The following is a 12,414-nucleotide window of genomic DNA, read 5'->3' on the forward strand; positions in this document are numbered from 1 at the left end:
TGTTGGGTAGGCTTCCCAGGTGGCACTTGTGGTAAAGAACCTATCTGCCAATGCAGAAGACATGAGATGCAGGTTCAATCCTTGCATTTATAATCCCAGAAATATACCCTGGAGGCACGCATGGCAACCACTCCAATATTCTTGCCTGGAGAATCCCACGGACAGAGGAGCCTGGCAGGCTATAGGCCATAAGGCCGTGAAGAGTTAGCATAATTTATAAATGTTATATCCCCTTCTTGAACTGAGCCCTTTATCATCATGTAATGACCTTCTTTGTATCTTATTAAAGACTTTATCTTAAAGTCTATTTTGTCTAATACAAGCATGCTGCCCAGATTTCTATTGGTTTCCATTTGCATGGAATACCTCGTCCTATACCTTTATTTTTAGTCTGTGTGTGTCCCTGTATCTAAGATCTTCTGTAGACATCATATAGATGGTTCCTGATTTTTATCCATTTAGCTACTCTATGTCCTTTGATTTGAAATTTTAGTTCATTTACAGTTCGGAATTATTGATATGTATGTACTTAATGCCATTTGTTAATTGATTTCTGACTTCTGTAGTTTCTCTTTCTTCTCTAGCTCTATTGCTTTTGATACTGCTGCTTGATAGTGGTGTTCTTAGCATACTTTTTTTGTGTATATACTATAGATTTTTGCCTTATGGTTATCATGAGGCTCACATAAAACAACTTATAACAGCCTATTTTAAGTTAATAGCAACTTAAGTTGGAAAGCATCCCAAAGCTCTATATATTTATCCCCACACACATTTTGTTTTTAATGTCTTAATTTATGTATTTTTATATTGTGTATCATTAACTAATCATTATAGTTACAGTTGTATATACTACTTTTGTCTGTTAACCTTCATACTAGCAATATAAGTGATTAATGTACTACTTTACAACATGAGATTATTCTAAATTATTCTGAATTTTACTATATATTTACCATTATCAGTGAGATTTATACTTTCATGTATTTTGCTTTAGTAAGCATGTTTCATTTCTGCTTAAAAAATTCCCCTTAACATTTCTTGTAAGGCTGGTCTAGTTCTTTAGCTTTTGCTTGCCTGGAAAACTCTCTCCTTCAATACTTCATGACAAATTTATTCTTTTTATAGGTAGTTATGTGTAAGTCTTTTGTTTCATTTCTTTTTAGTAGTTAATGTAATTTGGGATACAAACTTACTTTTACTATACCTTGGTCAATCTATGCCATTTGACGTGTAGTATTTTTATTATTTTATAAATTGTTTTCAGCTGTTTCAGATTTTCTCTTTGTTTTTCTGGTCAGAAAATTAATTTTTAGTTCCCATGGTTGGGATATGCTTTATTTTACTGTGTTTTACTGTTTACCTTTTTTACATTATGGAGAATTATAGATTTTAAGGTTTTATTTAAGGTTGAAGAGATGATCAATTTTAGCAAATGTCCCTTGACAAAATATGAAAGTCTTTCTTTCCTTTGTAGGGTGGAAAGTTAGTTTTCTCTTTTTATTTAACTTTATTTATCTGAGCAAAAACCTTTTACTTTTTTCTCTTCTTGTTTGTGTACTTGCTCTGTTAAAGGCTGAAAATTGTCTGTTAAAATCTCTCTCTATAATATTTTCAGTAATTTGTGCTTTTTATTTGTTTGTGTATGTATATCTGAACCTCAGAGGCAAAGTATTGAGTAAATCACACACCTGAATACACAATGCAGGATCACTGATGGTTCTGTAAGGCCTTATGTTCTTTTTTGATTTATACATTTATTCCTTTCAATCCTCATTTTCTATTCCACCTGTCCCCCTCTTTCATCCCAAACTCAATTCTATCTAGTTTTGCAGATGTCCTTTGGTTTGTATATATGCTTATGAAACATGTGCTGTTTTATGTGCAGTTATTTTTAAATTTTTATAAATGATAATGTAAATTATATCACTTGTTTCTCACTTTTTCATAAAATATTGTGCTTATATGACAGTTTTGCTCTATATGCTGCTTTTAAAGTAGGCTTGGTTCTCAATAGTAGTATGTATCTACCATATTTATTTCACTTATTTTCTCAACAATGGGCACCCAGGTCACATTCAACTCCTTGAAATAAGTTGGCATAAATTTCCTTATATATTTCCCCTTATGGACTTCTTTAGCTTATAGAGGCAAGAGAAGGGTGCCCAGATGGAAGGATATCAATATACTTAATTTAACAGATTTCTCAGAAGATTTGCACAGTCTGCACTTGCATCAGCAAAGTATGAATATCCTCAGGTCTCTAATCCCAGCCATTTGGCCTTAGCCAGCTTTATAATTTTTGACAGTCTGAAGGGTATAAAAATGACATCTCATTTTAATTTATTTCTGATTATTATATGCTCTGAGCATATATTTAAAAGTTGAGATCTTTTAAATTTCACTTTCTGTATTTTGTTTGCTTTTACTTTTTGCCTATTTGGTATTGCTATTCTTTTGTCTTGTTCATTTGTAAAGCTTCTTTTATAGTCTAGACTGCTGCTGCTGCTAAGTCGCTTCAGTCGTGTCCGACTCTGTGCGACCCTATAGACGGCAGCCCACCAGGCTCCGCTGTCCCTGGGATTCTCCAGGCAAGAACACTTAGGGGTCAGCAAATTTTGTTCTCTGGCCTAAATATGACTTTCTGCCTATTTTCATACAGTCAACATGCTAAGAATGAAGTTTACATTTTTAAATGACAGGGTAAAAATGAAGGGAATAATAATATTTTGTGACACATGAAAATTATATAAAATCAAAAATTTTAGTGTGGTAAATAAAGTTGTATTGAGCATAGCCATGCTCATTCATTTATGTATTGTATATTGCTGACTTTATGCTACAATGACTGTGTTTAGAGTTTAGTTCCAACAGAGATTATATGACTCACAAAGCCTAGAATATTTACTAGCTTATCCCTTTATGGAAAAAGTTTGCTGACCTCTCATCTGAGGGAGACTCTGATTGATTTCAGACATTTTCAATTTTGCCATCATGTTTTCTAGTCAAGAGCCATTATTTTGCTATAATCAACTTAATCAGTTAAAAGTTTTTTCTGATATTCCATGCTTTTAAGATTACTTTTAAAAAGTTCATTTCCACTCCATTATCACAAAGATATTTTCTCACATTAGCTATAATTAGTTTTATGATTTAACTTTTACATGTAGATATTTTATAAACCATGAGTCCATCTTTGCAAATGAATTTTTCTCTGTATAGGGAACCAACTTTCCCCAAACCATCTAAAAAATTATCTGTTCCTTCTTTTTTATACGTTAATGTATGGTGCCATCTTTATCATGTATTATGTTCCTGCGGGCTCATGGGTCTGTTTCCATTGCTTTCTCTTTTGATCCAGCCGTCCCTTTGTCTATTTACTGGTTATTATAATGATTGGAAAGGTAAGTGTTCACCTTTTTTTTTTTAATGTAGGTCAACTTAATTATTTCCTCACTTCAATTTTTAATGTAAATTTTAGAATATGTTTGATTTTTAAATATTCAAAATGGAATTTTTTAATGTAGTTTATAGATTAAATTGGGGATATCTTTATAAATGTTAAGTGGACTTGTCCATAGCACAGAATATACTCCATTTATCCAGGTAATTATTACATACTTTAGTGAAGCTTAACATTTAAAAACATGAAATTTTGTTTACCTCTTGTTATCAAGAGGTATCAAATTACCTCTTGATAAAGGTAATTTCCAGTTACCTTAAATCGTTGTTGCTATTGGAAAGATACATTTTCTTATATTTTGTTATTTGGTTTTTGCTGTTACAGAAAATGGCATTGGTTTTTGTCTATTGATTTTGTCTCTGGCAACACTTGTACTCTCTTACTTTTATTGTTTTTTAATTTAGTTGGTTTGTCTAGGTAGATGATGATGTTATCTGCAAACAACAACATTTTTATATTCCTTGCTTCCACCTTGGTTCCTCCTCATTATCATTGTTTTTGCTGCTGCTATTATTATAACACTTTATAGTATTAGCCAGGATAGTACAATAGTGTTGCCAGAGACAAAATCAAGGTACAAAAACCAATGGCATTTTCTGATCCTATATTAAATGACACTGTCGTTGGTGGACATCCATGTTGTTTAAAATGGAGTAACTTTTAACTTTCTTGTGGCTCAATTGGTAAAGACTCCACCTGCAATGTGGGATACCTGGGTTCAATACCTGAGTTGGGAAGATCCCCTGCAGAAGGGAAAGGCTACCCATTCCAGTTTTCTGGCCTGGAGAATTCCATCGACTGTATGGTCCATGGGGTCACAAAGAGTTGGAGACAACTGAGCAACTTTCACTCACTTCCAGTAAGTGTACTGTTTATCATAGCTGGGTTTTGTGTGTGTGGGGTGGTGGTGGGGAGTGTGAATATAAACTTTAGCAAGTTAGGGTGATTTCCTTCCATCCTAGTTTGTGATTTTGTTCTAATTTGGAAGCTTTTCAGAAATCTGTTGTCTTTATTGAGGCAATCAGATTATTTCACTCCATTTTATGTGGCAAAATATATTGTCAATTTTTATGAGATATATTCACATATCATAAAATTTACTTTTAAAGTATATAGTTGGGTGATTTTTAGTATATCTATATATCTGTGAGGGATTCCCAGGTGGTAGTAGTGGTAAAGAATCTGCCTGCCAATGCAAGAGACCTGTGTTTGATCCCTGGGTTGGGAAGATCCCTTGGAGGAGGGTGCGGGAACCCACTCCAGTATTCTTGCCTGGAGAATCCCATGGACAGAGGAGCCTGGCTGTCTACAGTCCATAGTGTTGCACCGAGTTGGACACGTCTGAAGCGACTTAGCACACACTCATTTATCTGTGAAATTACTACTTCAATCTAATTCTAAAACATTTTAATCACTCCCAAAGGAAACTCTGTGACCTCATTTCCTTGTGCCCCCAGCCCCTGGCAACCATAAAACTGCTTTCTCCACCTCTATGGATTTGTCCATTCTAAACATTTAATGTAAATGAAATCATACAATGTATTATTTTGCATGTCTGGCTTCTTTCATGTAGCATAATGTCTTCCAACTTCTTTCATGTAGCGTGTATCAGTATTTCATTACTTTTAGAGCTGAATAATATTCCATTGTATGAATATACCATATTCTATTTATTTACCAGCTGAACATTTGGGTTGTTGCTACTTTTTGGCTTTAATGAAGTATTTGGGCACTATAAACATTTGAATACAAATTTTTATAAAGTTATATGCTTTCATCTTTTTAGATATATACCTATGAGTGGAATTGCAGAGTTATAAAGTAACTATATTGAACTTCTTAAAGAATTATCAAACTGTTTTTGAAAGCAGCTGCATTTTTTTTTTCATTCCCATCAGCAGTACATGAGAGTTTCCACATCTTCACCTGCACTTACTGTTTAGCCTTTTTTTTTTTCTTTATTATAATCACCCTAGTAGGTGGACAGTAGTATCTCATTGTGGTTTGACTTGCTTTTCCCTAATGGTTTTTTTCTATATCTTCTTTGAAGAAATGTTTAATTTCTTTGCCCATATTTTCATTGGGTTATTTGTCTTGTTAGTGAATTTCAAGTATTCCTTCCAGTCTGGATGTCTTTTATTTTTTCTTCTTGTCTAATTTCTCTTCCTATAGCCTCCGGTACAATATTGAATAAGTGTAGCGAGAGCAGACATCTTTGTCTTGCTCCTAATTTTAGGAGAAAGGCTTTCAGTATCTCTAAGAATGAAGTTAGCTGTGAATCTTTCACAGATATCCTTTCCTGGTTGAAGAAGCTGTCTTCTATTCCTAGTTTATTGAGTGTTTTTTATAACAAAGTGTATTGGATTTTGTCAAGTACCTTTTTGCATCTGTTTTGATGATAATATTTTTAATCTTTTATTAGTATGGTGTATTAATGTTCATATATTGAGCCAACTTTGTATTCTTGGAATGAATTGCAATTGGTCACAGTATATATTTTATATGTTGCTGGATTTAGTTTGTTAGTATTTATGGAAGATTTTTATGCCTGCAGTCAGAAAATATATTGGTCTATAGTTTTCTTTTCTTGTAATATCTGATTTTGGATTCAGGCTAATATTGACCTCATAGAATGAGTTGGAACATGTTCCTTTTCTATATTTTGAAAGCGTTTGAGAAAGTTTGGTGTTAAATTTTCCTTTAACATTTGGTAGAATTAGTGACTGAAGTTATCTCTTCTGGGATTTTCTTTGTGGGAATTTTTTTATTATTCAATTTCTTGTTGTAAGTGTATTCAAACTTTTTATTTTTCTTTTAATCAGTTTGGGTAGTTTGTGTCTTTCTAGGAACTTTTCCATTTCATCCAAGATATATAATTTGTTGGCCTACATTGGTAATGGTATTACCTTAGGACCTTTTTTAATTCTGTAAGGGCAGTAGTTACTTATCTTCTTTCGTTTTTTATTTTAGTGATTTGAGTATTCTCCCGTTTTTTTGGTCCATGCAGATAAATAGGGGGATGGGTGGGATGAACTGGGAGCCTGAGACTGACATATGTACGCTCCTATATATAAAATCAGTAACTAATGAGAACGTGCTCTACAGCATGGGGGACTCCCCTTGGTGCTCTGTGGAGACATCAAGGGAAGGCTATCCAAAAAAAAGAGGAGATCTACGTGTACATATGGCTGATTCAGTTTGCTGTGTAGCGGAAACTGACACAGTAGTATAAAGCAACTATACTTCAACTCCGATAAAAAAAGACATTTTCAATAAATAAGCTAGAGAATGATTTATATTGTATGATAACATGTTTAAAGCTTATATACATACATATGGTCTATAGCTATCTGTAAATGTAGACTTAGTTATGTAAATCTGGGATGAGAAGGATATATAGCACGTTCATGATAGTGGTTTCACAGAGGAGAGAGGGAAGGAGATGTGATTTCACGGCCATCAGTTGGTCTGTAACTATATTTAATGTTTGGTTTTCTGAAAAAAGAAATAATAACCAAAGAAAATATGCTATAATGTTAATATTTATTATTTCTGAATTGGGGCACATGGTTTTTCATTACATTAGTTTCTCTGATTTTTTCATATGTTTGAAATATTTTATAAGGAAAATATTTTTAAGAATCTCATCAGAGTGGAACAACATGCTGACAATAACAAGATAAAAATTAGGAAAGATAAGTTACAAAAAAAATTCTAACTTTAAATCAACGAGAAACCCCACCAATTGGATATATACACAGTAGGGGGGCATGTGGGTTAAAAGAAGAATTTATTTCAATATCTATGATTTGATTTGGTTACAGTTTCATGTATCGATACTACTAAAGCCTGCCAACAAATCTAATTTGTTCTAAAGCTGTACAGTATGAGTGAAATGTCGGAAACAGAAAAATGATAGCACTATTCAACTTTTTTCAGCCAAAGCTTATGTTGCTCAGTTTTATAGAAACTGGAAGCTGTTTTACAGAGAGAGTGAGCAGAATGGTGAGAGGAACTCTGAGCTGCGTCATGTGCCTGGCTTAGAGAGGACAAAGTTCGGGATGGATATGATGACCATCATTGCTGCCTTGTAGAAGTAGAATTTGCCTAGTTTGCTGTGGCCTGAAGGGTAGAACTAGAGCCAAGAAATTGCAAGTAGATGATTACACATGTTACGTTTCACCTCAAATAAACAGCTTTCTAGTTGGACTGGCCAAATATGACATTCCTCACCATTAAAACTGCTTAAGCAAAGACCCTGATTATTTGGTTGTGAATTGTTGGTTGTTGGCTGGACTGGAACAGTCATTCCTGAAACTGGAGTTTCATGGGCCAGTAAAACTTCAAATGAATAATTGGCAAACCAACAAAAAGTTTCCAACCTCCTATCTTGCTAAGGAAGATGGTTACAGAAGGACAAAAAATATACACCAACCCTATTTTCACCATTACTTACCAAAGTTAATGTGATACATTATACCAGAACATTTTTTTTTCTTTTCAAGAAAAAAAAAATTACCATTTGTACTGAGGTTTTTTAAGAGAGAGTGTGTGTGTGTGTATAATGTTTTAAAATAGAAGAAAACATAAACCTATTTTTGGTTTTTGTTATATGCTATGTAAATCATTTTCTTGATTAAATATATCAATTTGGGAATTCATACATATAATTGTATGCTATGAAGTGGAATTTATGTATCCAAAATGTTTTTGAAATTTATTTTTTGTTTATAGTCATTGTCAAACATACTACTTGGCCTTGAGGTAGAAGTAAATTCCAAATGTCATTTCTTTTCATTTAGAATATTCTTTGTGGGCTGGAAAAGCCAAATAACATCAGCAAATATAGTTCTATCTTCCCTTTGTGCCTTTCTGGAAACCAGGTTTGCTAGGAGGAAGGAGCAGGGCAGTGGTTTCCAAATAACTGCTTACAAAGAGGACCACACAGCTTAGAAACAAGGACAGAAGTCCCACCAATTGAATGCATCCACACCAAGGGAACATGGCTCCACATGGCTGCTTACAATAAGGATCTCCAAGATCAGAAATCAGTAAGATTGTGCTTCCTCGCAGACTGGGCTGATCCAGCAGATTCTGATCTACCACAGCCTGTCTTATTCTATGCACTTAAGAGTTTGGGCCCGAATTCTTTCTTGTCAAGGACTGTTCTGTGCCATGTAGGGTTTTACAGCATTCCTAGCCTCTATTTATTAGATGCCACAATTACTTCCCCCACTCTAGTTGTGACCATCAAGAATGTCGCTAGACGTGCCAAGTGTTCCTTTGGGACCAAATTGCTCCCTGTTGAGAACCATGTGTCTAAAAGAGAGTTTCTGATAGTAATACTAGAATCACTCACTCTTTTTTTATGATCTTTAAGCATAAATTAATATAAAAAAGGGCACGAGAGTGGACAGTTCTCTAGGCTCCTATTTAATCAGAGATGTTTCTTCTTTTGGACGTGGATAAAAATATCTGGGAACAAGTTTCATATGCGTTTGAGTGTAGAGAAACTGATGAACCTTTAAATACCATTGCTGCCCTTTTTGTATTCATCAGTCTTGATGAAGACTGTGACCCTTTTATCATGCTGCTGCTTTTTAAAAAATTACCTTGGAGTATTTGAGAAAACATTTTTAAGGATGTGTAGTCTGACCATTACATTTCCATCATCCTACAAGAGCCATAAAAAAAGTTAACTTCATTATTTGGGGAAAATCCCTACTTATGTAGGCAACTTTCCCTCAAACACATACATATGGCTTCTCTTATTCTGGGTTTGGCTTGCTGCCTGAATCAAAACTAGGAACTGATCTGTATTTGCCTTTGAGAAAGGGATCTGTGACCTGACTTTTGTTTTCCAGTGCTATTGAGCCATACACTATGCAGCTGTAAATAGTCTTTCTTGCTCATCCTAATGGAAAATTATACTTGGCAGAAATAGTGTGAATCGCTCTACACAAGGCACCATTGGAACTTGTGAAAACAGCAAAAGAAATGAAGTACCATACCAATTAAAGGAGCATTTTCAGGAGTTTATTTAATTATGGAGAATAAAGAATGCAGAGGTTGGAGCAAAGCATCATTTGCAAGAACATATTTAGTACTAGAGTAGAGAGTTCATAAAATAAATTTCATACAGGTTGAAATACATCTCAGTTTCTTGATAGTGCTGGATCCTATGCTTTCCAGAACTTTGGCTTTTGTTTGTGCTCAGAACCTCATTGATCTCAATAGGAGAAAGAAATTCAAGTTAAGATAGATGAACTTTTGGTGATCTGCTCTGTGAAGGTATGCCACAAAGGTAGAGCTAGTAGCCCAACAGTTCTAAGATTTTCTAATCCCATGCATTGGAAATTGTTCAGTTCAGTTCAGTTAAGTTGCTTAGTTGTGTCTGACTCTTTGCGACCCCATGGACTGCAGCACGCCAGGCCTACCTGTCTATTACCAACTTCTGGAGTTTACTCAAACTCATATTCATTGAGCTGGTGATGCCATCTAACCATCTCATCCTCTGTCGTCCCCTTCTTCTCCTTCCTTCAATCTTTCCCAGCATCAGGGTCTTTTCAAATGAGTCAGCTCTTTGCATCAGGTGGCCAAAGTATTGGAGTTTTATCTTCAGCATCAGTCCTTCCAATGAACACTCAGGACTGATTTCCTTTAGGATGGACTGGCTGGATCTCCTTGCAGTCCAAGGGACTCTCAAGAGTCTTCTCCACCACCACCATTCAAAAGCATCAATTCTTTGGCGCTCAGCTTTCTTTATAGTCCAACTCTCACATCCATACATGACAACTGGAAAAACCATAGCCTTGATGAGATGGACCTCTGTTGTCAAAGTAATGTCTCTGCTTTTTATTTTTATTTTTTTTATTTTTTATTTTTTTTTTATTTATTTTTTTAAATATTATTTTATTAGTTGGAGGCCAATCACTTTATAACATTTCAGTGGGTTTTGTCATACATTGACATGAATCAGCCATATAGTTACACGTATTCCCCATCCCGATCCCCCCTCCCACCTCCCTCCCCACCCGACTCCTCAGGGTCCTCCCAGTGCACCAGGCAAGAGCACCTGACTCATGCATCCCACCTGAGCTGGTGGTCCGTTTCACCATAGATAGTATACATGCTGTTCTTTCAAAACATCCCACCCTCACGTTCTCCCCCAGAGTTCAAAAGTCTGTTCTGTACTTCTGTGTCTCCTCTTCTGTTTTGCATATAGGGTTATCGCCACCATCTATCTAAATTCCGTATATATGTGTTAGTATACTGTAATGTTCTTTATCTTTCTGGTTTACTTCACTCTGTATAATGGGCTCCAGTTTCATCCATCTCATTAGAACTGATTCAAATGAATTCTTTTTAACGGCTGAGTAATATTCCATGGTGTATATGTACCACAGCTTCCTTATCCATTCATCTGTTGATGGGCATCTGAGGACACAAACAGATGGAGAAACATACCGTGTTCATGGATTGGAAGAATCAATATTGTCAAAATGGCTATTCTACCCAAAGCAATCTATAGATTCAATGCAATCCCTATCAAGCTACCAACGGTATTTTTCACAGAACTAGAACAAATAATTTCACAATTTGTATGGAAATACAAAAAACCTCGAATAGCCAAAGTAATCTTGAGAAAGAAGAAAGGAACTGGAGGAATCAACCTGCCTGACTTCAGACTCTACTACAAAGCCACAGTCATCAAGACAGTATGGTACTGGCACAAAGACAGAAATATAGATCAATGGAACAGAATAGAAAGCCCAGAGATAAATCCACGAACCTATGGACACCTCATCTTTGACAAAGGAGGCAAGGATATACAATGGAAAAAAGACAATCTCTTTAACAAGTGGTGCTGGGAAAACTGGTCAACCACTTGTAAAAGAATGAAACTAGATCACTTTCTAACACCATACACAAAAATAAACTCAAAATGGATTAAAGATCTAAATGTAAGACCAGAAACTATAAAACTCCTAGAGGAGAACATAGGCAAAACACTCTCCGACATAAATCACAGCAAGATCTTCTATGACCCACCTCCCAGAATATTGGAAATAAAAGCAAAAATAAACAAATGGGACCTAATGAAAATTAAAAGCTTTTGCACAACAAAGGAAACTATAAGTAAGGTGAAAAGACAGCCCTCAGATTGGGAGAAAATAATAACAAATGAGGAAACAGACAAAGGATTAATCTCAAAAATATACAAGCAACTCCTGAAGCTCAATTCCAGAAAAATAAACGACCCAATCAAAAAATGGGCCAAAGAACTAAACAGACATTTCTCCAAAGAAGACATACAGATGGCTAACAAACACATGAAAAGATGCTCAACATCACTCATCATCAGAGAAATGCAAATCAAAACCACAATGAGGTACCATTACACGCCAGTCAGGATGGCTGCTATCCAAAAGTCTACAAGCAATAAATGCTGGAGAGGGTGTGGAGAAAAGGGAACCCTCTTACACTGTTGGTGGGAATGCAAACTAGTACAGCCACTATGGAAAACAGTGTGGAGATTTCTTAAAAAACTGGAAATAGAACTGCCATATGACCCAGCAATACCACTTCTAGGCATACACACTGAGGAATCCAGATCTGAAAGAGACACGTGCACCCCAATGTTCATCTGCTTTTTAATATTCTGTCTAGGTTGGTCATAACTTTCCTTCCAAGGAGTAAGTGTCTGTCAATTTCATGTCTGCAGTCAACATCTGCAGTGATTTCAGAGCCCCCCAAAAATAAAGTCTGTTACTCTTTGTACTGTTTCCCCATCTATTTGCCATGAAATGATAGGACCAGATGCCATGATCTTAGTTTTCTGAATGTTGAGCTTTAAGCCAACTTTTTCACTCTTTCACTTTCATCAAGAGGCTGTTTAGCTTTTCTTCACTTTCTTCCATAAGGGTGGTGTCATCTGCATATCTGAGGTT

At 35.3% G+C, this 12,414-nt stretch overlaps 1 long non-coding RNA gene across 1 annotated transcript in view; it reads left to right on the forward strand.

Annotated features, from left to right (window-relative positions):
* Nucleotides 1–1,079: 1,079 nt before the first annotated feature.
* The window catches only part of LOC136145279 (uncharacterized), a 42,999-nt gene continuing 31,664 nt past the window's right edge, over nt 1,080–12,414 (forward strand). The window contains exons 1-2 of the long non-coding RNA XR_010658727.1: nt 1,080–1,138; nt 4,153–4,322. This is a non-coding gene — a long non-coding RNA (uncharacterized lncRNA). The remainder of the gene's footprint in view (nt 1,139–4,152; nt 4,323–12,414) is intronic.

Source organism: Muntiacus reevesi, chromosome 12 (genome assembly GCF_963930625.1).
Source record: "Muntiacus reevesi chromosome 12, mMunRee1.1, whole genome shotgun sequence".
In the NCBI taxonomy this organism is placed as follows: domain Eukaryota; kingdom Metazoa; phylum Chordata; class Mammalia; order Artiodactyla; family Cervidae; genus Muntiacus; species Muntiacus reevesi.